This window comes from Hemiscyllium ocellatum (genome assembly GCF_020745735.1).
Source record: "Hemiscyllium ocellatum isolate sHemOce1 chromosome 17 unlocalized genomic scaffold, sHemOce1.pat.X.cur. SUPER_17_unloc_1, whole genome shotgun sequence".
Lineage (NCBI taxonomy): Eukaryota > Metazoa > Chordata > Chondrichthyes > Orectolobiformes > Hemiscylliidae > Hemiscyllium > Hemiscyllium ocellatum.
In genome coordinates this window covers 1,234,411-1,246,157 of record NW_026867474.1, presented here as the reverse complement: position 1 = coordinate 1,246,157, position 11,747 = coordinate 1,234,411, and the positions used below count along the sequence as shown (strand labels likewise).

The 11,747-nt window shown below is 44.5% G+C and overlaps 1 long non-coding RNA gene across 1 annotated transcript; it reads right to left on the bottom strand.

Annotated features, from left to right (window-relative positions):
* Nucleotides 1-4,105: 4,105 nt before the first annotated feature.
* On the bottom strand, nt 4,106-7,707 carry LOC132806969 (uncharacterized). The gene is made up of 2 exons (XR_009641901.1): nt 7,624-7,707; nt 4,106-6,275 (listed from the first exon to the last, which is right to left on the bottom strand). It is a non-coding gene; the product is annotated as an uncharacterized LOC132806969 (long non-coding RNA).
* Between the last annotated feature and the right edge of the window lie 4,040 nt (nt 7,708-11,747).

Sequence of the window (11,747 nt, the reverse complement as noted above, 5' to 3'; positions counted from 1 at the left end):
AAGAAAGAAGCCCAAGGAGTTTGAAAGGTGGTGAAAGGCCTCAGGTGATCTCACTATAAGGGAGTGGAACACATAATATTACAGTGCTGATGGTTAAAGAAGGGCACAGGGAAAATCTTGTTATCACTGCAGTAAGCTGGGACACACCGTGCTCGGCGTTAAAGAAGACACTTTGGGGAAAGATGCGGTAGAAGAGGCTAAGCCAGTGGCATTAGTGAAACTGGTAAAGGAGACCCCAAGTGCAGCCGAGGAGCTGCAGGACATTGCACAGACTAGGCAAGGGCTGGGTATGGAGGCAGTGCCTGATCTCTATAAAGAATTCGCCTCTGTCGATAAAATTTACTCAGAAAGAACAGGGGGAGAAGGAGAAGAAATGGTGGGCGGCACGGTGGCACAGTGGTTAGCACTGCTGCCTCACAGTGCCTGAGACCCGGGTTCAATTCCCGACTCAGGCGACTAACTGTGTGGAGTTTACACGTTCTCCCCGTGTCTGTGTGGGTTTCCTCCGGGTGCTCCGGTTTCCTCCCACAGTCCAAAGATGTGGGAGGTGAATTGGCCATGCTAAATTGCCCGTAGTGTTAGGTAAGGGGTGTATGTAGGGGTATGGGTGGGTTGCGCTTCGGTGGGTCGGTGTGGACTTGTTGGGCCGAAGGGCCTGTTTCCACACTGTAAGTAATCTGTAAATGATAATTTTGTGAGATACGGGCTCTGCTCAGTCTCTAATAGTTGAAAAGTGAGGCTCCGGAAAAGCACAACAGATCAGGCAGTTTCCGAACAGCAGGACAATTGCATATCAGGTAGAAACCCATCGTCCAGAACGTGGTGGGGGGACAAGGGGGCTGGAAGATAAATACGAGAGTAGTAGCTGGGCTGGTGGGAGGGTCACTGGGAAGGAAATAAGAAGATGTAGGTAGAAGTGATAGTGATTTGTCAGAGGGGAGGATGGAGTCGATAGGTGGAAAGGAAGATGGCCTGTTAGGGCAGTTCAAGAGGGCGGTGCTAGGTTGAACGGTTGGATCTGGGAGAGGTTGGTGGAGGGGAGATTTGGAATTTGGTGAAGTCAACTTTGATGCTGTACAGTTTGAGGGTTCCAGCTGTCCTACCACCGATAGGTGTCCTGTCACCCTCCTCTCCGACCTATCACCATCACACCCACCTGCATCTACCAATTACCTTCCAAGCTCCCTTTCACCCAGCTCCACCTCCCACCCTCCCATTTATTTCTCAATCTCCTTCCCCCTCCCTTACGCCCCACTTTCCTAATGAAGAATTTATGCCTGAAATGTCAACGCTCCTGCCCCTCGGATGCTGCCGACAAGATGTGCTTTTCCAGCCCCACACTTTTCAACTCTCATCTCCAGCATCTGCCGCCCTCACTTTCTCTCACCCTCTAATAGTAAGAGTTTAAAGTTTTTTTTCACTCTTTCTGGCATTATAATCAAGAACATGATAACTTGTGGAATGGGGACAGAAATTAAGCATCCCTTGTGTAACATCAGGATGGAGTGCCAAATCAAGTTTGGGGAATTAACAGTGACAGTGAGTAACAGAGTGTCAGTTCTAGGAATAGAGTTTGCTCTTGGGACCGATTCAGCAGGAGGCAAGGTGGGAGAGGCACCCCTTGTGGTGGAGAAGCCAAGGGAAGACTAGGGAATTGGTGAGTTAAAAGAAAATTACCCAGGATATTTTCCAGACTGTGTAGTAACAAGATCCCACTGTCATAAGTTACAGCAGGAAGAAGAAATGAACTAAAAAGACAAATGATTGATGCTCAGCGAACTGACACCCTGTTTGATGTAACGGTGCAGGAAAAACCTGTACAGGCAGAGGATCAGGCAGAGGAGTTTAGTCCAGAAAGTCTAATGGACTTACAACAGATATATAAACACACATTCACACACACATATACATGCACACACATAGAAGAGGAATCAGAATATATTGTTGAACGTTATTAACTTCAACATAGAATCATAAAATTAAAATGGAGACCCTGATAGGTTACTGCAGAAGGGAAATGGGCCGAAATGCACCGGATTGTGTTAGCAGTAATGTACAGTGTTACGGGTCGCATATAAACTCTCTGCAGGCGGTCACCTAGGTGTACAGAAGACTCAGGCTAAGGTACAGAAGCATTTCTAATGGCCTGGAATGCACAAGGACGCGGTTCATTTTTGTTGTACGTGACATACATACCAAATGGTAGGTAAGTCCCAGGCAGTAATAAAACCAGCACCTTTGTTGCCAATTCTTTCATTCGAGAAACCCTTCATGTGTGTTATGATTAATTGTGTAGCTCCCCTTTCTAAAGTAAAAGTGGAAACCAATATTTGCTGATCATAATGGATGTGTCTCCCAGATTTCCAGTGGCAATTCCATTATTGGAGTGTTAAGGCAAAAATGAAGGTGGAGGGGTTGGTAGCTTTCTTTACTCGCTGTGGACTGCCCAGAGAGATTTAGTCAGACCAAGGGTCTCAATTTACTGCTCATCTGTTTTAGGAAGTCATGGATATCTTAGGTATACAGCACTTCAAATCAAGTGCGTCCCATCCTGAATCCCAGGGAGCCTTGGAAAGTTAGCATCAGACACTGGGGTCCATGCATACAGCATACTGTCAGGATTGCCCGAATGGTTGGGAAAAAGGTGCCCCATTAAATTGTTTGCCATTAGAGATGCTCCAAATAAATCTACTCACTTTACTCCCTTTGATTTAATATTCGTACATGAAGTGAGAGGTCCTTAGAAATTAATTAAATATAAATTGACAGGACCAAAGTCGGAGATCTCACACTTGGATTATGTATCAGAGGTGAGGGAGAGATTGGATGGAGTAGGTGAGTTAGTTAAACAGCACCTGGAGAGGGCACAGTATAGAGTGATGCAGGTGGCAGATAAAATCTCTGAAACTTTGACGATTTCCCGTGGGAATGACGTATTAGTTTCGCCACCAGTGGTAAGAAAACCATTCAAAGCCAGGTTTAGTGGCCCCTTTCAAATTTAAAAAAAAGTGTGAAGTCAGTTAAACTACCTGGTAAAGATACCGGAGATGACAAAAAAAGTCTTTATCGAGTATTTCATATGGATGAATAATGCACCAGCCACATTTAACACTCACGAATAGAGCGGTGGCCATATGAACAAATTGTGCAGTTTATCTGTATGACGTAGTGATCTTCAGCAAGTGATTGAAAGCTCACATGTTACAGTTGGCAGAGCATGTTGAACGATTACAAGAAGCAAACTTGGTAATAAACTTAAAGAAAACAGAATTCGCGAAGGCGGAGGTGACGTTCTTGGGACATTACATTGGACATGGAAGGTTGATCCCATGGAACACAAAAACGAAGGGCTTTGAGGAATTTCCACGAACATCCTCGAAGAAAGAGGCGCTTCGATTTTTGGAACTGAGTGGATTCTATCGGAAGTTTGTTCAAAACTTCAGCAGCGTCTTTGTAACACTGATGGATTTACTGAAGAAGAACACAGAATTGTGGTGGACAGAACAATGCCAGGAGGTATTTGAGAATTTTAAAGCAGGTTTAATCACTACACCAGTTTTAGCTGCACCAAATATTCTGAAACCCTTTGAAGATTGTGTTTGATGCTCGGGATATAGGGGTCAGAGATGTATTGATACAGAAAGAAGATGATGGAATTGAATGGCTAATTGGCTACTTGTCGAAAAAACTCAATATCCAACAGAGAAAAAAAATAGAAAATCTCCATTATTGAACAAGAATGATTAAGTTCCACACTGGCCTGATAATATTTTAATGTGTATATGACAAACAAATTGTCGGAGATGGTTGTGGACAACGACAAATCTCTCGCATTTTTTGGAATATTTAAAGACCAGAATATGAGACTATTTCATTGCAGTCTTACCTCACCAACTTTAAACTTACAAAGTGTTCATGCTGTGTCTCCTATAATGTGATAGCAGATGTGTTTTCGCGGATTTAAAGGAAAAAGTGTAGATAAGATTTGACTTATTCCAGTGTTGTATTGGTTTGCAGAATTAATATGAATGATATAACTGAGATTAATACTTTGGTATTTCATAAAATTGGGATTAAGAGTTAGAGGAAAACAAATGTTGCCATCTTTTCATTCAGCTAGTTCATTTTATTTTCTGAAGCGGGGAGATGTTATGAAGACAAAAACATATATGGACACTTTAAAACAGATCGGGTTTTGCTGAATAGAAATTAAAGCCACAGATGCCAGCTGAAGGTCACACTGTTCCACACGTCACCATTAGCTGAGAAATGGATTCCTGAGTTTTGGTTACTGTTTTGACAGCCATACAAATGTAACCAAAGAGTTTAAATAACACTCAGGATACCAGAAGCCAACAGAATTTGAATATTATCGTTTGGACGCCTGGAAAGCAATCAAATTATGAGAATTATTATATCATGGGGAGTATATAAACACAGCATTTTGAACACTAGAGAGAGCTACTGCCAACCAACAGTAGAGCAACTGCTGTAGAGCAGGAGTGCTAACTGACCATCTCAAACACACTCTATCAAAGACACATGTTCATGCAAACCTCTTTGCAATAAAAAAAATGAACCAAGGAGATCAGCAGCTGAAAGAGTGAAGACAGCGGGGAAGATAGAGACTGTATGGTCTTGAGATTGTAATGTTTAATATGTGGGTTGTTGGAACAACATACTTTTTACAGAGTTGGAGTCAGATAGTAAGTAGCTAAGAAAAGAGGGGCTTGTATTTGTGAATAGCTGTTGTTTAGTTTTCACTAATAAAGTTAAGAAATAAACTTGTTAATCTTTGTTTAAATAGTGGAATGTGGGAGATCTGTGTCGCTCATATTTTAACAGATTACGAGGTGAGGCGAACTTTTCTGGGTGTTTGGTTTTAATTAACAGAAGGGTTCGACTTCACCTTGTAAATGTCCATCCACGCTAACCCCATTTCCCTCCACCACAACTCCTATACTCAATGCTCTGACTGATTAAGGCAAATGTGTTAAATGTGTTCAGTACCGCACTGTCTGCATTCAACTTCACTTTCAAGGAACAATGTACCTGCAGCCTTATGTCCATTTGTTTCACAACACTCCCCAGGCCCTTAACATTAAGTGTATAATTTCTGCTCACAAGCCTCCAGTCTGAAAAATATCCCTCTTCCTTCAAGCCAATTGTGATGAGCTTCTTCTGTATCCCATGTGACTGAAACTTCCTAATCTGCCTACCAATCGGAATGGTATGAACACCTTGCTGAAGTCCACATAGACAATGTCTACCAAACTGCCTTCATCAATCTTCTTTGTCACCTCTTCATAAAACCAAATTAATGAGACATGATTTCCCATGCAGGAAGCCATGTTGTCTACCCCAATCAGCCCTTACCTTCCCAAATGTATGTAAATGCTATCCCTCAGAATCCCCTCCAACAACTTACCCATCACTGACATCAGGCTCACCGGTCTATAGTTCCCCGGCTTTTTGGGTCACTGTCTCCTTTTCTAGTCCCACTCCTCCACTGCTCACAACAAATGTTAAATGTAACCAGGTCGGTGATATGGCCGATGATATCGGTCTCAGACTGGGTCAGGGTCAGTTTTAGGAACAAGTCAGGCTAGTTTCTGTAATCTGCTAAAACAACACGTTTACGATCCAGAGCAATGTTACTCCAACTATGATGGAAAGATGGATGGCAAACTGCTTGCGTATTGCAAATAAAGACTCGATATTTCCCATTCTAAAAACACTGACACACACACAAATCTGTGCAATTTCACGTTGAAAGAACCTTATCCAAATATTAGTGTAACTCATGACAAAAGGAAAAATTGTGAGATTCTCCAAAATGTTATTCTGCTTCTGAAGGTATTCCACTCACACAGCTGCTAGCAATGGGATTTTATCCTGGGAGAGTTGGATTTGGCTGAATTCCCTTTGCTTTAGGCTGGCAGGAGGTTCCAGGTTAGCACAGTGGCTCAGTAGTTCGCACTGTTCCATCACAGCATCAGGGAGACGTGAGTTCAATTCCAGCCTCGGGAGACTATCTGCGTGGAGTTTGCATCTTCTCTCCGTGTCTGTGTGAGCTTCTGATGGGTGCTCCCGTTTCCTCCCACAGCCCAAAGCTGTATAATTCAAGTGGATTGGCCAAATAGTCCATCGTGTTCCGCGATTTCTACTTTAGGTGCATTAGTCAGTGGTAACTGTGAGGGCATGGCAAGGTTACTCTTTGGAAAGTTGGTATGTACTTGTTGGGCCGAAGGGCTTGTTTCCACACTGCTGGGATTCTATAAAAATAAGAATGGTAACAATAACAGTAGAGTTTTGTTTTAGTTCGTACACGTTACTGTGATGAGGAATAATGAAGGAGAGAGAGTGCAATAGGCCGTTTCTTCTCCGGCAGATGACATTTTCTCCCTCTCTGAGTTGGATCACACAATAATGTCATTCTCTCCCAAACTGGACCATGTGAGGTCTCCTTGTACATTGTCCAAACTATGTCTCCATCACATTCCCTGTTCCATGTCGGTGCATCATTGCTGCCGTCATACACAGAGCCATACCCTGAGCAGAAAATGGTCTCGGTCGATTTGAAGATATGTTTATATGGCCCTGCGTCATTAAAAAATAAAATGTTTAATGTATTCAGAATACATAGAACATAGAACAGTCCAGCACAGAACAGGCCCTTCAGCCCACCATGTTGTTCCGGCCACTGATCCTCATGTATGCACCCTCACATTTCTGTGACCATATGCATATCCAGCAGTCTCTGAAATGTCCCCAATGACCTCGCTTCCACAACTGCTGCTGGCAACGGATTCCATGCTCTCACAACTCTCTGTGTAAAGAACCCGCCTCTGACATCCTCTCTATACTTTCCTCCAACCAGCTTAAAGCTGTGACCCCTCGTGTTAGCCATTTCTGCTCCGGGAAATAGTCTCTGGCTATCAACACTATCTATCTCTCTCATAATCTTGAATATCTCAATTAGGTCCCCTCTCCTCCTCCTTTTCTCCAATGAAAAAAGTCCGAATTCAGTCAACCTCTCTTCATATGATAAGCCCTCCAGTCCAGGCAGCATCCTGGTAAACCTCCTCTGAACCCTCTCCAAAGCGTCCACATCTTTCCTATAATAGGGTGACTAGAATTGGACACAGTATTCCAAGTGCGGTCTAACCAAAGTTTTAAAGAGCTGCAACAAGATCTCACGACTGTTAAACTCAATTCCCGTGTTAATGAAAGCCAAAACACCATATACTTTCTGAACAACCCTGTCCACTTTGGTGGCCATTTTAAGGGATCTATGTACCTGCACCCCAAGATCCCTCTGTTCCTCCACACTGCCAAAAATCCTATCCTTAATCCTGTACTCAGCTTTCAAATTCGACCTTCCAAAATGCATCACATCGCATTTATCCAGGTTGAACTCCATCTGCCACCTCTCAACCCATCTCTGCATCCTGTCAATGTCCCGCTGCAGCCTACAACAGCCCTCTACATTGTCAACGACACCTCCAACCTTCGTGTCATCTGCAAACTTGCTGACCCATCCTTCAATGCCCTCATCCAAGTCATTAAAAAAATTACAAACAGTAGAGGCCCAAGGACAGAGCCCTGTGGAACATCACTCACCACAGACTTCCAGGCAGAATATTTTCCTTCCGCTACCACTTGCTGTCTTCTGCTGGCCAGCCAATCCTGTATCCAAACAGGTAACACAGATACCGGTGTTAAAATGAATGTTTTATTTTAACAAATACAGAAATTGCTGGAAAAGCTCGGCAGGTCTGTCAGCATCCAGATGACTTTTACATGATGGAGTTGTACCAGCCTCCACCACTTCCTCTGGCAGCTCAGTCCATACACGCACCACCCTTTATGTGAAAAGGTGCCCCTTAGGTCTCTTCAAAATCTTTCCCCTCTCACTTTCCACCAATGTCCTCTAGTTTTGGACGCCCCTAACCTGGGGAAAAACCTTGACTACAAACCCTATCCATGACCGTTCTGATTTTATAAACCTTTACTGCTGTGAAATGTGACTTCAATCAACAAGAATGGCTGTACTTCCAATAATCCTGGGCCGAAATGCTGAAATGCAACACCGACACCTGTTCTTTCTCCATCAAGTCACAATTATAAAACCACTTTAATCGGTTTGTTCAGATATATTAGGTGACACTTCTTTGGGATTTACACCTAGACCTTTGTGCCCAGAGGTAGGGACACGAACACCACTCGGCAATACCCATAAAGCTGTAACAGTATTCTACATAGAACATAGAACATAGAAAGATACAGCGCAGTACAGGCCCTTCGGCCCTCGATGTTGCGCCGACCGAATCCTACCTAACCTACACTAGCCCAATAACTTCCAAATGCCTATCCAATGCCCGCTTAAATGACCATAAAGAAGGAGAGTTCACCACTGCTACTGGCAGGGCATTCCATGAACTCACAACCCGCTGTGTAAAGAATCTACCCCTAACATCTGTCCTATACCTACCACCCCTTAATTTAAAGCTGTGTCCCCTAGTAACACCTGACTCCATTAGCGGTAAAAGGTTCTCAGTGTCGACCCTATCTAAACCCCTAATCATCTTATACACCTCTATCAAATCTCCCCTAAACCTTTCTTCTCCAATGAGAACAGCCCCAAGTGCCTCAGCCTTTCCTCATAAGATTTTCCTACCATTCCAGACAACATCCTGGTAAACCTCCTCTGCACTCGTTCCAATGCCTCCACATCCTTCCTATAGTATGGCGACCAAAACTGCACACAATGCTCCAGATGAGGCCGCACCAGAGTCTTATACAGTTGCAACATGACCTCAGGACTCCGGAACTCAATTCCTCTGCCAATAAAGCCCAGTACACCATATGCCTTCCTCACAGCACTATTTACCTGGGTGGCGACTTTCAGAGATCTGTGTACATGGACACCAAGATCCCTCTGCTCATCCACACTACCAAGTAGCCTACCATTAGCCCAGTAATCCATCTTCTTGTTACTCCTACCAAAGTGAATGACTTCACACTTAGCTACATTGAATTCCATTTGCCACATTTCTGCCCAGCTCTGCAACTTATCTATATCCCGCTGTAACCTACCACTTCCTTCCTCACTATCCACAACTCCACCGACTTTTGTGACATCCGCAAACTTGCTTACCCAGCTTTCAAGCCCTTCCTCTAGATCATTTATAAAGATAACAAAAAGCAATGGTCCCAAAACAGATCCTTGTGGTACACCGCTAGTAACTGCACTCCAAGATGAACATAGTCCATCAACTACTACCCTCTGTCTCCTTCCAGCCAGCCAATTTCTAATCCAAACCTCTAATGTATCCTCAATGACATACCTCCGTAATTTTAGCATTAGCCTACCATGGGGAACCTTATCGAACGCCTTACTAAAATCCATATACACAACATCTACTGCTTTACCCTCGTCCACTTCCTTAGTCACCTTCTCAAAGAACTCAATAAGGTTTGTGAGGCACGACCTGCCCTTCACAAAACCATGCTGGCTATCCTTGATCACGTTATTCCTATCCAGATGTTCATAAATCTTATCCCTTACCATTCTCTCTAAGACTTTGCCCACCACTGAAGTCAGACTCACTGGCCTATAGTTACTAGGGCTATCCCTACTCCCTTTCTTGAGCAAGGGGACCACATTCGCTATCCTCCAGTCCTCTGGTACTATTCCCGTTGACAATGACGACATAAAAATCCAGGCCAATGGCTCTGCTATCTCTTCCCTAGCTTCCCATAGGATCCCAGGGTAAATGCCATCAGGCCCAGGAGACTTATCTATTTTCATCCTCTCCAATATTCCCAGAACCTCTTCCCTGCATATTTCCAGGCCATCCATTCTAATCATTTGTGACTCCATATTCACATCAGCAACAGTGTCCTGTTCCTGAGTGAATACTGATGAAAAGTATTGATTTAGTGTCTCTCCAATCTCCTCCGCCTCCACACACAACTTCCCACTACTATCCTTGACTGGACCGATACCTACCCTAGTCATCCTTTTATTCCTGACATACCTATAGAAAGCCTTTGGGTTTTCCCTAATCCTACCAGCTAAAGACTTTTCATGTCCCCTTCTCGCTTCTCTTAGCTCTCTCTTTAGATCCTTCCTGGCTACCTTATAACTCTCTATCGCCCCAACTGAACCTTCACGCCTCATCTTTACATATGCCGCCTTCTTCCCTTTCACAAGGGATTCCAATTCCTTACCAAACCACGGCTGCCTCACAAGGCCCTTTACACCATGCCTGACTGGTACATACTTATCGAGGACGCGTAGTAGCTGCTCCTTGAACAATCCCCACATCTCATTAGTGTTCTTCTCTTGAAGCCTGTTTTACCAATCCACACATCCTAAGTCATGCCTCACTGCATCATAATTTCCCTGCCCCCAGCTATAACTCTTGCCCTGCGGCGCACACTTATCCCTCTCCATCACTAAAGTAAAAGTCACCGAGTTGTGGTCACTGTCCCCGAAGTGCTCACCTACCTCCAAAGTCTAACACCTGGCCTGGTTCATTACCTAGAACCAAATCCAGTATAGCCTCACCTCTTGTTGGCCTGTCTACATATTGTGTCAGGAAACCCTCCTGCACACATTGGACAAACACCGACCCATCTAATGAACTCGAGCTATAGCTCTCCCAGTCAATATCTGGGAAGTTAAAGTCCCCCATAACAACCACCCTGCTACCCTCACTCTTTTCCTGAATCATCCTCGCAATATTATCCTCTACTTCTCTAGGACTATTAGGAGGCCTGTAGAAAACACCTAACAGGGTGACCTCACCTTTCCTATTTCTAACCTCAGCCCAAACTACTTCAGATGGCAAGTCCTCTTCCATCGTCCATTCTACTGCTGTAATACTATCTTTGACAAGTAATGCCACACCTCCTCCTTTTTTACCCCCATGTCTGATCCTACTAAAACATTTGAACCCTGGAACCTGCAACAGCCATTCTTGTCCCTGTTCTACCCACGTCTCTGTAATGGCCACAACATCGAAGTCCCAGGTACCAACCCACGCTGCAAGTTCACCTACCTTATTTCTTATACTTCTGGCATTGAAGTATACACACTTCAATCCACCCTTCTGTTTACAGGCACCCTCCTTCGAGATCGCTGCATTATTCATAACCTCCCTACACTCAAGGTCCTGTACCCTAAAGCTACAGTCCAGGTTCCCATGCCCCGGTGGAGTTAGTTTAAACCCTCCCAAAGAGCACTAGCAAACCTCCCCCCAAGGATACTGGTGCCCCTCAGGTTCAGGTGTAGACCATCCTTTTTATAGAGGTCCCACCTTCCCCAGAAAGAACCCCAGTTGTCCAGAAACCGGAATCCCTCCCTCCTGCACCATCCCTGTAGCCACACATTTAACTGCTCTCTCTCCCTATTCCTCGACTCTCTATCACGTGGTACGGGTAACAAACCAGAGACTACAACTCTGTTTGTTCTAACTCTGAGCTTCCAACCTAGCTCCCTGAAAGCCTGCCTGACATCCTCACCCCTCTTCCTACCTATATCGTTGGTGCCAATGTGGACCACGATCTGGGGCTGCTCCCCCTCCCGCTTAAGGACCCGGAAAACACGAGCAGCGACATCACGTACCCTTGCACCTGGGAGGCAACATACCAAACGTGAGTCACTGTCGCCCCCACAAAACCGTCTGTGTGTACCCCTCACTATCGAGTCCCCAAGAACTATCGCTCTACCTTTCTCC